Source organism: Somniosus microcephalus, chromosome 12 (genome assembly GCF_052327205.1).
Source record: "Somniosus microcephalus isolate GS21.2 chromosome 12, FLI_Smic_1.0, whole genome shotgun sequence".
Lineage (NCBI taxonomy): Eukaryota > Metazoa > Chordata > Chondrichthyes > Squaliformes > Somniosidae > Somniosus > Somniosus microcephalus.
In genome coordinates, this window is record NC_140998.1 from 220,828,286 (window position 1) to 220,839,188 (window position 10,903).

Genomic DNA, 10,903 nt, shown 5'->3' on the forward strand with positions numbered 1-10,903 from the left:
ACACTGACTCTCACTGGGGTACGGGTTCCACACTCACTGACTCTCACTGGGCTACGGGTTCCACACACACTGACTCTCACTGGTCTACAGGTCCACACACACTGACTCTCACTGGGGTACGGGTTCCACACACACTGACTCTCACTGGGCTACGGGTCCACACACATTGACTCTCACTGGGGTACGGGTTCCACACACACTGACTCTCACTGGGGTACGGGTTCCACACACACTGACTCTCACTGGGATACGGGTCCACACACACTGACTCGCACTGGGGTATGGGTTCCACACTCACTGACTCTCACTGGGGTACGGGTTCCACACACACTGACTCTCACTGGGGTACGGGTTCCACACACACTGACTCTCACTGGGCTACGGGTTCCACACACACTGACTCTCACTGGGGTACGGGTTCCACACACACTGACTCTCACTGGGGTATGGGTTCCACACACACTGACTCTCACTGGGGTACGGGTTCCACACACACTGACTCTCACTGGGGTACAGGTTCCACACACACTGACTCTCACTGGGGTACGGGTCCACACACACTGACTCTCACTGGGGTACGGGTTCCACACACACTGACTCTCACTGGGGTACAGGTTCCACACACACTGACTCTCACTGGGGTACGGGTCCCACACAAACTGACTCTCACTGGGGTACGGGTTCCACACACACTGACTCTCACTGGGGTACGGGTCCCACACACACTGACTCTCACTGGGGTACGGGTCCACACACACTGACTCTCACTGGGGTACGGGTTCCACACACACTGACTCTCACTGGGATACGGGTCCACACACACTGACTCGCACTGGGGTATGGGTTCCACACTCACTGACTCTCACTGGGGTACAGGTTCCACACACACTGACTCTCACTGGGCTACGGGTTCCACACACACTGACTCTCACTGGGGTACGGGTTCCACACACACTGACTCTCACTGGGGTATGGGTTCCACACACACTGACTCTCACTGGGGTACGGGTTCCACACACACTGACTCTCACTGGGGTACAGGTTCCACACACACTGACTCTCACTGGGGTACGGGTCCACACACACTGACTCTCACTGGGGTACGGGTTCCACACACACTGACTCTCACTGGGGTACAGGTTCCACACACACTGACTCTCACTGGGGTACGGGTCCACACACACTGACTCTCACTGGTGTACAGGTTCCACACACACTGACTCTCACTGGGGTACGGGTTCCACACACACTGACTCTCACTGGGGTACGGGTTCCACACACACTGACTCTCACTGGGCTACGGGTTCCACACACACTGACTCTCACTGGGGCACGGGTTCCACACACACTGACTCTCACTAGGGTACGGGTTCCACACACACTGACTCTCACTGGGGTACGGTTTCCACACACACTGACTCTCACTGGGGTACGGGTTCCACACACACTGACTCTCACTGGGGTACGGGTTCCACACACACTGACTCTCACTGGGGTACGGGTCCCACACACACTGACTCTCACTGGGGTACAGGTTCCACACACACTGACTCTCACTAGGGTACGGGTTCCACACACACTGACTCTCACTGGGGTACGGGTTCCACACACACTGACTCTCACTGGGGTACAGGTCTACACACACTGACTCTCACTGGGGTACGGGTTCCACACACACTGACTCTCACTGGGGTACGGGTTCCACACACCCTGACTCTCACTAGGGTACGGGTTCCACACACAATGACTCTCACTGGGGTACGGGTCCCACACACACTGACTCTCACTGGGGTACGGGTTCCACACACACTGACTCTCACTGGGGTACGGGGTCCACACACACTGACTCTCACTGGGGTACGGGTTCCACACACACTGACTCTCACTGAGGTACGGGTTCCACACACACTGACTCTCACTGGGGTACGGGTTCCACACACACTGACTCTCACTGGGGTACGGGGTCCACACACACTGACTCTCACTGGGGTACGGGTTCCACACACACTGACTCTCACTGGGGTACGGGTTCCACACACCCTGACTCTCACTGGGGTACGGGTTCCACACACACTGACTCTCACTGGGGTACGGGTTCCACACACACTGACTCTCACTGTGGTGCGGGTCCCACACACACTGACTCTCACTGGGGTACGGGTTCCACACACCCTGACTCTCACTGGGGTACAGGTTCCGCACACACTGACTCTCACTGGGGTACAGGTTCCACACACACTGACTCTCACTGGGGTACGGGTTCCACACACACTGACTCTCACTGGGGTACGGGTTCCACACACATTGACTCTCACTGGTGTACGGTTCCCACACACACTGACTCTCACTGGGGTACGGGTTCCACACACACTGACTCTCACTGGGATACGGGTCCACACACACTGACTCTCACTGTGGTGCGGGTTCCACACACACTGACTCTCACTGTGGTGCGGGTCCCACACACACTGACTCTCACTGGGGTACGGGTTCCACACACACTGACTCTCACTGGGGTACGGGTTCCACACACACTGACTCTCACTGGGGTACGGGTTCCACACACACTGACTCTCACTGGGGTACGGGTCCACACACAATTCACAATTCACAATTCAAATCGCTTTATTGGCATGATAAGTTACATCTTATGTTGCCAAAGCATCAAAATACATTTATGGTTTACCACATAAACGCAGTTCTATTCATACAGTGCACAAACAGGTACATCCCTGAGCGTACAAACATACATTCGCACTGTTTATATATATTCTTTTCTTAGTTTACTGGTTGGCTCTCTGTTCATGGCAAGCTGCAACATAGCGTGCCGCCAGTGTTACACAGCTTCTCTCCTCTCCCAGTAGGAATGGGAGTTTTTGGTTGTCATTCAGATTTCTGAAATCAGGGCATATTTGTGAGAATTTTTGGTAGAAATTCTCCCTGATGCCCTGATATTTTCCACAAGCTGTGAGGAAGTGCATCTCTGTCTCCACCACTCCCTGACTGCAGTGCGAGCATATCCTGTCCTCTCTTGGCAGCCTGGTCTGCCTGTGTCTGCCTTTTTCGATCGCTAGGCTATGTTCGCTAAGTCTGTACCTTGTCAAGGTTCTTCTCAGTTTGTTATCCTTTACCATGGTCAGGTAATCAGCTATGTTGTATTGTCTGTTTAGGGCCAAGTAGCAATTGAGTTTGCTTTGGGTTTTTGTTGTTTCTGCCCAATATGTCAGATATTTTTCCTTTTGCTTAGCGACGATTGTGTTGGGTCGAATTCTTTGTGTTACCCTGTCACTGTCCTGGGGCTGGTTATTGTTAGTATTGTTAGTAGTTACTTCACTGAGTCCCAGGACTAGTTGACTGAGGGTATTCTTCTTTATGGTCAGCTCTTGGCATTTCAGGGCGTCGTAGTGATAGCATTGGGGATTGCTCATTTGTAGGTGATTCCAAAATTTGGTGGCTCTTTTTTGGATAGTGATTATTAATGGATATTGGCCTAGTTCCGCCCTGCATGCATTGTTTACTGTTTTCCTTTGAGTCCGGAGGATACTTTTACAGAATTCTGCATGTAGGATCTCAATTGGGTGTTTGTCCCATTTTGCAAATTCTTGTTGAGTTAGCGGTCCCCATACCTCACTGCCATAGAGTGCAATTGGTTCAATTACTGATTTGAAAATTTTGAGCCAAATGCTAATTGGTATTTCTATTTGGATTGATTTTTTGATGGCATAGAAAGCCCTTCTTGCTTTCTCTTTCAGTTCATTCACAGCCAGTTTGAAGTTTCCCGTAGAACTGATTTTTAAGCCCAAGTATGTGTAGTTAGTGGTTTGTTCAATTTTGGTTGTTCCTACTGTGAAATTTATTTTGGGTCCCTGATGTTTGGATCTTTGCTGGAACACAAGGACTTTGGTTTTTTGGGGATTTATTGTCAGGGCCCAAGTCTGGCAGTACGACTCCAGCAGGTCCAGGTTTTGCTGTAGCCCCTCTTTAGTAGGTGACAGCAGAACCAGGTCGTCTGCATAGAGGAGGAATTTAACCTTGGATTCATATAGGGTGAGGCCGGGTGCTGTAGATTGTTCAAGTAGTTTTGCCAATCCATTAATGTAAATATTAAAGAGTGTCGGTGACTCTCACTGGGGTACGGGTTCCACACGCACTGACTCTCACTGTGGTGCGGGTCCACACACACTGACTCTCACTGGGGTACGGGTCCACACACACTGACTCTCACTGGGGTACAGGTTCCACACACACTGACTCTCACTGGGCTACGGGTTCCACACACACTGACTCTCACTGGGGTACAGGCCCACACACACTGACTCTCACTGGGCTACGGGTTCCACACACACTGACTCTCACTGGGGTACGGGTCCACACACACTGACTCTCACTGGGGTACGGGTCCACACACACTGACTCTCACTGGGGTACAGGTTCCACACACACTGACTCTCACTGGGCTACGGGTTCCACACACACTGACTCTCACTGGGGTACAGGTTCCACACACACTGACTCTCACTGGGGTACGGATTCCATGAATCCCAGCTGACACGCCCCAGCCTACCTCCAATGACAAAATCCAGCCCTTTGCATCCTCCACACAATTTGCTTTCCCACCTATCTTTGTATCATCAGCAAGTTTGGCTACAGTACACCCAGACCCTTCATCCAAGTCATTAATATAGATTGTAAATAGTTGAGGCCCCAGCACTGATCGCTGTGGCACCCCACTAGTTACAGTTTGCCAACCGGAAAATGACCCATTTATCTCGACTCTCTGTTTTCTGTTAGTTAGCCAATCCCCTATCCATGCTAATATATTACCCCCAACCCCATGAGCTCTTATCTTGTACAGTAACCTTTTATGTGGCACCTTATCGAATGCCTTCTGGAAATCCAGATACACTACATCTACTGGTTCCCCTTTATCCGCCCTGCTCGTTACATCCTCAAAGACCTCTAGTAAATTTATCAAACACGATTTCCCTTGCATAAAACCATGTTGACTCTGCTTGATTGCATTATGATTTTCTAAATGTCCTGCTATTACTTCCTTAATCATGGATTCCAGCATTTTCCCAATGACAGATGTTAGGCTAACTGGTCTATAGTTTCCTGCTTTTTGCCTCCCTCCTTTCTTGAATAGGGGCGTTACATTTGCGGTTTTCCAATCTGCTGGGACCTCTCCAGAATCCAGGGAATTTTGGTAGATTACAACCAACGCATCCACTATCTCTGCAGCCACTTCTTCTGAGACCCTAGGATGCAGGCCATCTGGTCCACGGGAATTGTCGGCCTTTAGTCCCATTAGTTTGCCTAGTACTTTTTCTCTAGTGATAGAGATTGTTTTAAGTTCCTCCCTCCCTATAGCCCCTTGATTATCATTATTATTGGGCTGCTTTTAGTGTCTTCTACCGTGAAGACCGATACAAAATACTTGTTCAAAGTCTCTGCCAGTTCCCTGTTTCCCATTATTAATTCCCCAGACTCATCCTCTAGGGGACCAACATTTACTTTAGCTACTCTCTTCCTTTTTATATACTTGTAGAAGCTCTTACTTTCTGTTTTTATATTTTTTGCTTGTTTACTTTCATAATCTGTCTTCTCCCTCTTTATTATCTTTTTAGTCATCCTTTGCTGGTTTCTAAAAGTTTCCCAATCATCTGCCTAACACTAATCTTCACAACATTGTATGCCTTTTCCTTCAATTTGATACCATCCTTAACTTCCTTAGTTAGCCACAGATGGTTCATCCATCTCATACAGTCTTTCTTTCTCATTGGAATAAACCTTTGCTGAGAGTTATGAAATATCTCCTTAAATGTCTGCCACTGCTTATCTACCGTCTTACCCTTTAATCTATTTTCCCAGTCTACTTTAGCCAACTCTGTCTTCATACCTTTGTAATTGCCTTTATTTAAGTTCAGGACATTAGTTTCAGACCCAATTTCTCATCCACAAACTGAATTTGAAATTCTATCATGCTATGATCACTCTTCCCTAGAGGATCCTTTATTATGTGATCATTAATTAATCCTGTCTCATTACACATTACCAGATCTAAAATAGCCTTCTCCCTGGTTGGTTCCACAATGTATTGTTCTAAGAAACCATCCCGAATATATTCTTATGAACTCGTCCTCAAGGCTACCCTTGCCAATTTGATTTGTCCAATCTATATGAAGATTAAAATCACCCATGATTATCGCAGTACCTTTCTTACAAGCCCCTATTATTTCTTGATTTATACTCTGTCCAGACTGATTGAGTAGAGGGTAGAGATGAGGGTAGAATGATCTGGGGAGAATTATACCTGCTGAAGTTTCAGTGCTGGTTGCTGTAATTCAGCTCCGGGAGTGTAGATGGGGATGGAGATTGGATGGGGAAGCGGGCAGTGATTGGAAGGTGGGGAGGCCTATAGACCACTCCCACCAGTGACTTCTTTCCCTTACTATTTCTTATCTCCACCCAAACTGATTGTACATCCTGATCTTCTGAGCCAATATCATTTCTCACCACTGCACTGATCACATCCTGTATTAGAGCTACCCCACTTCCTTTTCCTTTATGCCTATCCTTCCAAAATGTCAAATACCCCTGAATATTCAGTTCCCAGCCTTGGTCACCTTGCAGCCACATCTCTGTAATGGCAATCAGATCATACCCATTTATTTCTATTTGTGCCGTCAACTCATCTATCTTGTTACGAATGCTGCGTGCATTCGGATAAAGAGCTTTAAATTTTTTCTTTATAACATTTTTCCCTACTCTGATTTTACTTTCTGGTGCACTCTTATGTTCGTTCACTCTGTCCCTTCCTGTCACACTCTGGTTATCATTACCCCTATCGCTGAAGGGATAATTACTAGTCCTAGCCCTTTTTGGGCTACCCTAGATCAGACGTATTCCCCAGATGTTCACCTTCAACCAAAGTTAAAGATAGCCGAATTCTATAAGATGCTTAATTGGGTCTAAAGGCTCAGACTATCTCTCCCTAAAAGAAAGGAACGACATGAAGATGTTACCATCCTCCGGATAGCACTTTTAATAAGTTTAACTAGACTGTAACCTTCCGGATATTATGAGGGTCCAGAATACCCCCCAGAATTCTGCAACTCCTCACAAAAGAGTGTACAGAAATTGAGTTTGCGAGTTTGATACAGAAATACTATTTGAGACAATTCTAAAAATATATAGATTTATTTAAGAGCCGACATACAGTTAACAGCTTGTGAGTCAATCGCAACTTTAACAGTTCAAAAACAAATAGCTTACATTTCTTATCCTCAGAGATCCTTATTCTCAAATCTTAACTTCGTACATTTTTACATTTCTTATTCTTAATTCTAATCCAGAATATCCACCAAAATCAAATTAAAAGTACCTTGATCCCCGAGACTCAGAGTTAAAAACTTACAGAGCGTGCCTCTGAAGTTGAGAGAATCGCTTTGCCCCTTTCCAGCGACTTCTGACTGTCTACCTGAAAAGCTCTATTTTTATACCTTTTTTTAGTGGTTTATCCTTTGAAGTTTTCTGCTGATGTAAGCTGATTATCTCTAGTCATCTTCCTGTTGACTTTTTTTCTATCCTTACTGTCAATTTAGATGCGCTCTACCTTTAGGTGTTCCAAAAACTTATCATATAAAATTGTTATTACAGATTTATCTCTTTGATGCCATTGTTATCGAAGCTCTTCCATTCAATTCTAAAACCACCTTAACTGGTTACAACCACAGACTCCTGCCTCTGTGGTGTTCCAAGTTCAAAACAAACACCATGTGATTGCTTGTTGCATCTATTGTAATCATATCTTCAAAGTGTTCTGTTGGTATCATATTTACAACATGTAAATTAAAGACACTTCAACTAGGGTGCTTGTTTTCCTAGCCATCTTAGTTGGTTATATTATATCGTGTTTCCTGTTTCATTTGATGTTACTTTTACAAAGGCACATGGTTTTTTAATAGTCTGTGTTCCTGTTCGAAGTGTTAGTTTTTAACTCTTTACTTGGGTCATTCCATTGTGTTTCTCCCAAACTCCAGACCTTCTGGAAGCGCCAAACTGCTATTTCAATAGGGCCATTGTTTCAGTGTTTATAACCAATTCCCATTTCAAAAGCTTGTGTGTTAACACTTCATCTTATCTCAGAAGCCTGTTTGCACAGCTTGTGTTGTTGAGGCTTTAGATTTTTAAACCCAGTATATCATGTATTAATAAAATCAGAATTCTGTTCATATGATGGTGTATTTTTCTGAAATATGGCTTATTCCTTCACATCGCTACCCTGCACTATTGCCTTCTCCTTGACTGTGATGTCTCCTGTAGTTAAATAGTCTGCCAGCCCGCACCGACTAGGTTCAGGCATTAAGGATAGCCAATTGCTTCTGTGCTTTTGCAGGGCTCGGGTTATTAATGTAGCCTCACTGGGTTGGGTTTGAGGGATCTCCTGTGCCCTCTCTCCTCCGTGTTCACTGATCTCCTGTCTTCCCTGAATCTCTCCCTCCACATAAACTCCCCTACACATATACCCACATACCTGCTCTTGTAGCCACATAAATACAGTGGCAACAAGAACGGGTCAGAGGCTGGGTATTCTGCAGCGAGTGTCTCACCTCCTGACTCCCCAAAGCCTCTCCACCATCTACAAGGCACGAGTCAGGAGTGTGATGGAATACTCTCCACTTGCCTGGATGAGTGCAGCTCCAACAACACTCACGAAGCTCGACACCATCCAGGACAAAGCAGCCCGCTTGATCGACACCCCATCCACCACCTTAAACATTCACTCCCTCCACCACCGGCGCACCATGGCTGCAGTGTGCACCATCTACAAGATGCACTGCAGCAACTCGCCAAGGCTTCTTCGGCAGCACCTCCCAAACCCGCGACCTCTTCCACCTAGAAGGACAAGGGCAGCAGGCGCATGGGAACACCACCACCTCCAAGTTCCCCTCCAAGTCACACACCATCCTGACTTGGAAATATATCGGCCGTTCCTTCATCGTCGCTGGGTCAAAATCCTGGAACTCCCTCCCTAACAGCACTGTGGGAGCACCTTCACCACACGGACTGCAGCGGTTCAAGAAGGCGGCTCACCACCACCTTCTCAAGGGGCAACTAGAGATGGGCAATAAATGCCGGCCTTACCAGCGATGCCCACATCCCGTGAATTATTTTTAAAATATATTAATTCACGGCCACCCCCTCAACTTCGCCATCTCACGTGGCCTCTCTAATCCCATGCTCCCCATTACAGATACGACCATCTCTGATCACTTCCTTGTATCGCTCGCCACCCATAGCCCCCTTGCCCCCTCCCAACCCTATTTCATTCTGTGTCCATTCCTGGAATAGAGAGACACAGAGAGAGGGAGACAGAGAGAGAGAGAGAGAGAGATGGGAAGGAGAGAGGGAGACAGAGAGAGAGAGAGAGAGAGAGATGGGAAGGAGAGAGGGATCAAAAAAGGTAGACACAGGCAGACCCGGCTACCAAGAGAGGACAGGATATGCTCTCACTGCAGTCAGGGAGTGGTGGAGACAGAGATACATTTCCTCACAGCTTGTAGAAAATATCAGGGCATCAGGGAGAATTTCTACCCAAAATTCACACAAATATGCCCGGAATTCAGAAATTTGAATGATGACCAAAAACTCCCATACCTACTAGGGGAAGAGAGAAACTGTGTAACATTAGCGGCACGCTATGTTACAGCTTGCCATAAACAGAGGGACAACCAGTAAACCTAAGAAAAGAGTATATACAAATTATATGAATGTATATTTATACACTCAGGGATATATCTGTTTATACACTGTATGGATAGTTCTGTATTTTTGTGTACAACCATGAGTGTTTTTCGATGCTTTGGCAACATAAGATGTAACTTGTCATCATGCCAATAAAGCGATTTGAATTGAATTGAATTGAAAATTGACACAGAGAGAGAGACAGATAGAGAGATAGAGGCAGAGAGAGAGAGAGATGGGAAGGAGAGAGAGATGAGCATCCTATTGCTGAGCTGATCTAATGGATATTCGACTGGGGCTATTCCAGCGTTGCTGAGTCTCTTGTTCTGCCCCACTGTGGCCAGCAGGGAGCAGTGTTGTACCAGGCATGGGTCAGAGACTGAGCGGGGGGGTCATTCCCAGGGGTTAGGGGTCATTCCCAGGGGCGGGGGTCATTCCCAGGGGTTAGGGGTCATTCCCAGGGGCGGGGATTCATTCCCAGGGGCAGGGGGTCATTCCCAGGGGCGGTGGTCATTCCAGGGGTTAGGGGTCATTCCCAGGGGCGGGGGTCATTCCCAGGGGCGGGGGTTCATTCCCAGGGGCGGGGGGTCATTCCCAGGGGCGGGGGGTCATTCCCAGGGGCGGGGGTTCATTCCCAGGGGCGGGGGGTCATTCCCAGGGGCGGGGGTTCATTCCCAGGGGCGGGGGTCATTCCCAGGGGCGGGGGTTCATTCCCAGGGGCGGGGGTTCATTCCCAGGGGCGGGGGTTCATTCCCAGGGGCGGGAGCCATTCCCAGGGGTGGGGGTCATTCCCAGGGGCGGGGGGTCATTCCCAGGGGCGGGGGTTCATTCCCAGGGGCGGGGGTTCATTCCCAGGGGCGGGGGTTCATTCCCAGGGGCGGGGGGTCATTCCCAGGGGCGGGGGGTCATTCCCAGGGGCGGGGGTTCATTCCCAGGGGCGGGGGTTCATTCCCAGGGGCGGGGGTCATTCCTAGGGGCGGGGGTTCATTCCCAGGGGCGGGGGTTCATTCCCAGGGGCGGGGGTTCATTCCCAGGGGCGGGGGGTCATTCCCAGGGGCGGGGGGGTCATTCCCAGGGGCGGGGGTTCATTCCCAGGGGCGGGGGGTCATTCCCAGGGGCGGGGAGTCATTCCCAGGGGCGGGGAGTCATTCCCAGG